The 7189-nt window shown below is 45.2% G+C and overlaps 1 non-coding gene across 1 annotated transcript; it reads left to right on the top strand.

Annotated features, from left to right (window-relative positions):
* Positions 1-6090: 6090 nt before the first annotated feature.
* Positions 6091-6163, top strand: TRNAG-UCC (transfer RNA glycine (anticodon UCC)). The gene has a single exon. It is a non-coding gene; the product is annotated as a tRNA-Gly (tRNA).
* Positions 6164-7189: the final 1026 nt, after the last annotated feature.

Raw genomic sequence — 7189 nt, forward strand, 5'->3', positions numbered from 1 at the left:
CCAATGCCATTTTCTTTCTTCTTCTTTTAAGTTTTTTTTTTTTTTCTTTTTGTGGTACGCGAGCCTCTCACTGCTGTGGCCTCTCCCGTTGCGGAGCACAGGCTCCGGACGCGCAGGCTCAGCGGCCATGGCTCACGGGCCCAGCTGCTCCGCGGCACGTGGGATCCTCCCGGACCGGGGCACGAACCCGTGTCCCCTGCATCGGCAGGCGGACTCTCAACCACTGCGCCACCAGGGAAGCCCTAAGATTTTTTTTTGATGTGGACCCTTTTTAAAGTCTTTATTGAATTTGTTACAATATTGCTTCTGTTTTATGTTTTGGTTTTTTGGCTGCGAGTCATATGAGATCTTAGTTCCTCAGTCAGGGATCGAACCCACACCTCCTGCACTGGAAGGTGAAGTCTTAACCACTGGACTGCCAGGGAAGTCCCAGTCCTTCCTCCCTTCCTTCCTTCCATAGTTGATTTACAATGTTGTGTTAGTTTCTGGTGTACGGCAAAGTGATTCAATTATATATATATATCTATCTTTATTTTTTTCCAGACTCTTTTCCATAATGGTTTATTACAGGATATTGAGTATAGTTCCCTATACTAAACAGTAGGACCTTGTTGTTTATCTATTGTATATATAGTAGCTTGTATCTGCTAATCCCAAACTCCTCCTCACCCCCTTTCCCCTTTGGTAACCATAAGTTTATTTTCTATGTCTGTGAGTCTGTTTCTGTGTCATAAATAAGTTCATTTGTGTCATATTTTAGATTCCACATATAAGGGATATCATATGGTATTTGTCTTTCTCTGTCTGACTTCACATAGTATGATAATCTCTAGGTCCATCCATGTTGCTGCAAATTGCATTATTTAGTTCTTTTTTAAAAAATTTACTTAGTTCTGGCTACGTTGGGTCTTCATTGCTGTGTGCAGGCTTTCTCTAGTTGTGGCAAGCAGGGGTTACTCTTCATTGCTGTGCGTGGGCTTCTCATTGTGGTGGCTTCTCTTGTTGCGGAGCATGGGGGCTTCAGTAGTTGTGGCATGTGGGCTTAGTAGTTGTGGCTCGTGGGCTCTAGAGTGCAGGCTCAGTAGTTGTGGCGCACGGGCTTAGTTGCTCGGTGGCATGTGGGATCTTCCTGAACCAGGGCTTGAACCCATGTCCCCTGCGTTGGCAGGCAGATTCTTAACCACTGCGCCACCAGGGAAGTCCTATTTCATTCTTTTTTTATGGCTGAGTAATATTCCACTGTATATATGTACCACATCTTTATCCATTCCTCTGTCGATGGATAGTTAAGTTGCTTCCATGTCCTGGCTATTGTAAATAGTGCTGGTATGAACATTGGGGTGCATGTGTCTTTTCGAATTAGAGTTTTCTCCAGATTTATGCCCAGGAGTGGGATTGCAGGATCATATGACAACTCCATTTTTAGTTTTTTAGAGAACTTCATTACTGTTCTCCATAGAGGCTGCACCAATTTACATTCCCTCCAACAGAGTAGGAGGGTTCCCTTTTCTCCACACCCTCTCCAGCATTTGTCATTTGTAGACTTTTTAATGATGGCCATTCTGACTGGTGTGAGGTGATACCTCCTGTAGTTTTGATCTGCATTTCTCTAATAATTCAGTGCTACTTTATTTTATTGCTCAAATTGTCCTGGCTTTGACCATTGGGAACTCTTCTGGTTGGCCCCTGGGTCTCTCTGTCATGACCCTGTCACTCTGTGTGTGTGTGTGTGTGTGTGTGTGTATGTGTGGAGCACTTCCTTACTTTCAGCCATTACAGGATGCTCCAGGCTCATCTTGTATATTTCTAGCCCTAGTCGTACCATCTGCCATTTCTCCAAGGAGCCTGGGTTCTTCACTGGAGAAGGGTGTTAGAAATGAAGATCCCATGTGATCATGGCTACTGGGATGTCCTTGTTTCTAGGTGCTCAGAGCAAACAAAGCAAGGCAATCTATTACTCTTTCAACATGTAACCATTGTGTATATGTGAAGCTAAACGTAAATTTACGTTGATGTCTCCAACTCTAATCCATTACTGCCTGCAACGTTTCAGCCTCTTGCCCTTGCTTATCTTAACATCCTAGTCCAACAGCAAGAAGCCTGGCCCTTGCCACCTGCCACCTATTTACTTAATTGTTCAATTCCAGGATACCTGCAGAGCGGTTCTAGAATTGTTAACACATGTCCCCACAGGAAACAACGTTATCAACTAGAGTACAGTTCTTTTGCCTTCAGTCTTGCAGTCTGTACACATTCCCAGTGTTACTTAGGTCAGCACCTTATTCCCCCAGGCCCTTCAGTGAGGTTGTTTCACCCATTTTTAGGACAGTTAGATTCTTCTGTCATATTCTGCATTGCATCCTGGGATCCAGACCTCCTAAATGGCTTTTTGCATGCATTAAGATTCACTCTTTGTGATATAAAGTTCTACGAGTTTTGACAATTGCTAATGTCTTATAGTTACTATTACACAATAATTTCACCTCCTTAAAAATTCCCCTGTGCTTTGCCTACTACCTCCTGTTAATCCCTAACTCTACCCTCAGCACTCCTGGCAACTACTGTTCTGTTTGTGTTCGCAATACTTTTGCCTTTTCCAGAATATTCTATAATTGGAGCCACACAGTATTTTCAGACTGGCTTCTTTCACTTACCAGTATGCATTTAAGAGCCATCCACGTCTTTTTGCGAATTATTAGCTCATTTCTTTTTATCTCTGAATAGTATTGCATTGTATGGACGCAGCCCAGTTCCTGTTGCCCCACATCCTTGACATTATTTGGTGGGGTCAGCCATTAGCCATTAGCCATTCTAATAGGTGTGCAGTCGTATCTCATTATTTAATTTCCTCAGCATGATGTTGAGTATCTTTTCATCACCTATTTGCTACCTGTATATCTTCTATGGTGAGGTATCTGTTCAGATCTTTTGCCCATTTGTTAATTGGATTATTTGTTTTCTTATTGTTGACTTTTTATAGTAGTTTGTATGTTTGGATACAAGTCCTTTATCAGATACATGTTTTGCAAATATTTTTTCCTCCTCTGACTTGTCTGTTCATTCTTTTGACGGTGTCTGTCACAGAGCAAACATTTTAAATTTTACTAAAGTGGAAACTATAATTATTTTTCTCTTTCATGGATTGTACTATTGCTGTTGTATTTAAAAACTCATCACCAAACCCAAGGTCATGTAGATTTTTCTCCTGTTTTCTTTTTGAATTAATAATTAATTAATTTTTTGGCTGTGTTGGGTCTTTGTTGCTGCGCATGGGCTTTCTTTAGTTGCAGAGAGCGGGAGCTACTCTTCATTGTGGCGCGCGGGCTTCTCATTGCAGTGGCTTCTTGTTGCGGAGCGTGGGCTCTACAGCACAGGCTCAGTAGTTGTGGCGCACGGGCTTAGTTGCTCCGCGGCATGTGGGATCTTCCCGGACCAGGTATCGAACCGTGTCCCCTGCAGTGGCAGGTGGGCTCTTAACAACTGCGCCACCAGGGAAGTCTGTCCTATGTTTTCTTTTTCTCTTTTTTTTTTTTGAAGAGAGAGATGTTTATTAAATATGACTGATTCCCCCTCCCCCATCTCCAGTGGGAGAATAGTAAAACTTGATCAAATCTTTATCCTTGGTTATCCTTGTCCTTCCTGCCAGGATTAAAAGCCATGAGTTTCTTGTCACACACCTTTCTGTACCTTCCATGGCTGAGTCTTGGGGAGCCAGGAACCGCTGGTGAGGAGGGACGAAATGTCACTATGTGGTCCAATGCCCTCATGGGTTCATCCTTCGAAGCCTGACACGGCTGGTGTTGAGTCGGCCTTGCCTCCCTTCCTCCTCTTCTGGGGCCTCTGGCTGCTCCAGTTCCCTCTCCCCTCCAGTCCAGGGGAGCCACCCACCCCAGCAGCCTTCTCCCAACCTTCATATTACAGTTACGGGCGAAGCAGGCAGCAAGAGCCATGAGTGTGGGGGGAAGGTCATGGCCCTGCCCTGCCCTGTTTCAAACGCCCTGCCTTACCCCCTGGGCCCAGGCCTAGCGAACAGCCTGGATTAAACTCTCCCGCACCTGGGACGCTCCTATCTCACCTGCAAAGGGTATTCATCAACCCCGGAGCAATGCGTACTCGGAACTCCACATGCAATCACCCTCTATGCTCCTGGGAACAACATGCCTCCAGCCTGGGCGACCCGCGGAGCCAACCCTGAAGTCCCTGGTGGTGGCGCACCTAGTGGTGGTGCATGGCACCCCCTAAGGCGGCCTGAATCCGGATTCCTCAGAGGACCTCCCCGACCAATAAGTGCCAGACCCTTTACAGTCAGCTATGAGCATCCCCGGGGCCCGAATGGGACCCTTCCAGCTGTAGGAGCCGTGTAAGGTTACAGAAAGCAGCCGCCAGGACTGCAGACCCAGCCCTTCGAGGGCAGCACGTGGCAGGGACCCAACACCCCGTTATGACCTTGCTGATTGTGCTGTGGGAGTCCCCGAAGGGAGGGGTACTGCCAGCAGGCGCCCAGCCACCAGAGCGTGATGGCCAGGCCCATCTCCACCCGGATGGCCGAGAGCTGGCGTCCCGGCACTGGGGGACAGAGGGCATCGCTCCCGCCACGTAATCCGAGATGCCCTTTCCCAAGGCTAGCTGCTGGGCCCCCGCCGCCTGGCCCAAGCCCTGGCTCAGCACGCGGTCACAGGAGGCCAAGGAGTGGGCCTTGGCCTAGAGGTGGTGCCCTCGGGCCAGTGGGGTGAGAGGGAACCCCAGGGCCCTCGTTTCACAGAGGGCTGGGCCCGCAGGGGGGTTAAGGGCATTGCCGTCCCCCGAAACTGGGCTCACCTTCCCCACCTCCCCGCCCTCTGCCTTCACTGTCGCGGCCCAGCAGTTGCCGGTGAACCCATCTGCGAAGGCCTGGGCGAACCTGCGCGTCCTATGTTTTCTTGAAGAAGTTTTATCATTTTGCACTTCACAGTTAGGTCTGTGACCCATTTTGCGTTAATTTTTTGTGTGAGGTCTGTGTCTAGGTTCATTTGCTCTTTTGCATGTGGGCGTTTGGTAGTTCTAGAACCTTTGCTGAAGAGGCCATCTTTTCTCCATTGAAGGCCTTTGCTCTGTTGTCAAAGATCAGCTGACTGTATTTGTGTGGGGTCTGTTTCTGGGCTTTCTGTTCTGTGGGTCTAAGCGTCTGTTCTTTCACGAAGGACATACTGTCTCATAGTAAGTCTTGAAATCTTTACTTTGTTATTCTTTAGTATTGTGGCTCATGGGCTTGGGATTGGTTAATCCGAATGTGGAAAGCACACCCCCAATGTATTATCTCTAGGATGTGGCTAGCCCTGGGAAGTGGGTACTCTCTTCAATGTCAACAAGGCTTCAAGATATCAGAGCATTAGAATTACAGAAAATACATAGGTATGATTGATATGATTGGCCCTGTGATGCTTTGAGATCATTTTAAGGAACCCTTGTGGGGAGATGATAGAGGAGGTTTTCAGAGAGTAGGGTGTAAGTTTCTATTGTGAGAATAGGAAGGAAGGACACAAGTAGCAAGTATTAGGAGTCCTTCTAGGCTGGTCCATACCGAAGGTTCCCATTTATATGGCATTACCCAAGAAAACAGATCTGAAATTTTCAGGGTCTCTAACAATATCTCTGTGGAATCCTAGAGTGTGTTAAAAATATCAATATGAGACACATATGAATTGTTGCTGTTGTCTGTTTTTCTACAGTATTATCTTGGTGTGTTGTGGGGGGCCGTTGCTGGGGGCATGAGGTGACCGTTGGGTCAAGTCTATGTGAGGATGAGTGGTGGTGTGTGTAACCAAGGGGAAGGGGCAGTCATCCTGTCCTGCTGGGCAGCTGGAGGGTGTAGTAGGGGAAGGCACTGGGGGAGTGGGTGTTTTCATGTAGAGGTGACGGCAAAGCTGTTGAAGTCTCCCCATGGGTAGCCTGCAAAAGGTGTGTGTGTGTTCCTTTAGAGTTGAAGGCAAACTGGCAGAAAGGCTGTTGATATAGGCACTGAACAGAGCGTATCGGCCAAATCTGTAAGAGCAAAATAAATACTGGTCTTGATTGGGTGAAGGGAGTGATTTTAATAATATCAGAGGGACTTCCCTGATAGTCCAGTGGCTAAGACTCTGCACTTCCGATGCAGGGAGCCCAGGTTCGATCCCTGGTCAGGGAACTAGATCCTGCATGCATGCTGCAATGAAGTTCCCAGGTGCCGCAACTACGACCCAGCACAGCCAAATAAATAAATAATAAATAAATATTCTTAAAAAAACTGGATATTGGGTCAGGGGCCTTAATGCGTGAACCACAGCTTTACTGTCGTGAATCCACCAGGAGGAACCCTTTCTTTTTCCCAGGTTTCAGAATAGGCAAAGTTGGGTCGTTAAATGGAAGCAGTGGAGATAATCACCCTTTGTTAATTAGGTTTTATATAAAAGTCTTACTCCCTGAAGGGCCTGTTTCAACTTACGTTGGGTCATATTAACTATTTTAACTGGGGGTCTGTGGGGTCCCATTTTATCAAGCCAATTTGTAGATGCCAAAGACTTTAATTTTATTATTCATAGTGTTAGAGCACCTTTGCTCAATATGAGATATTTTAGGGCAAAAAGTACTATGACTGTGAAATTTAGGCAAGGCTACCATTAAAGTGAAGTGTATCTGTTTCCCCCCCTATTTTATATTCAGTTTCTTCCCTAAGATTATAGGGGCCACAGTGTTCAAATTTGGTGGGATCCCCAGGTATGACAATCATTTGAGCCCCAGTATTGATTAAGCCCCATGAAATTTTGTCAGTGGGTGATGTCAGCAAATACTAAAGCTAATTTAGAGACTATGTTATAGGAGCACAAAAGCCAACTGGTGCTTTTTAATCTTTTTGTTATATAAATTCTGTGGTATTTTTGTTATTTATAGTTATGTACTGATATATATATAATTAATTGTATAAATTGTTAGTGTCTAAATTTTGGATCTCCAGTTGGGTCAAACTATGGACCTTTAATTTATGTATATACGTAAAATTTATTTATTATGTATTTTATAAATATATTTCAAATATTTAAAAATACATACTATATGTAGAATTTATTTGTTATATATTTTATAAATATATTTATATATTTATAAGATATGTAATTTATTTATTCACCTTTTGCTTTCTCCCCCTGTATCTAGGGTTTTCTTCCTTTTTTTCTCT

Source organism: Kogia breviceps, chromosome 3, assembly GCF_026419965.1.
Source record: "Kogia breviceps isolate mKogBre1 chromosome 3, mKogBre1 haplotype 1, whole genome shotgun sequence".
NCBI lineage: Eukaryota > Metazoa > Chordata > Mammalia > Artiodactyla > Physeteridae > Kogia > Kogia breviceps.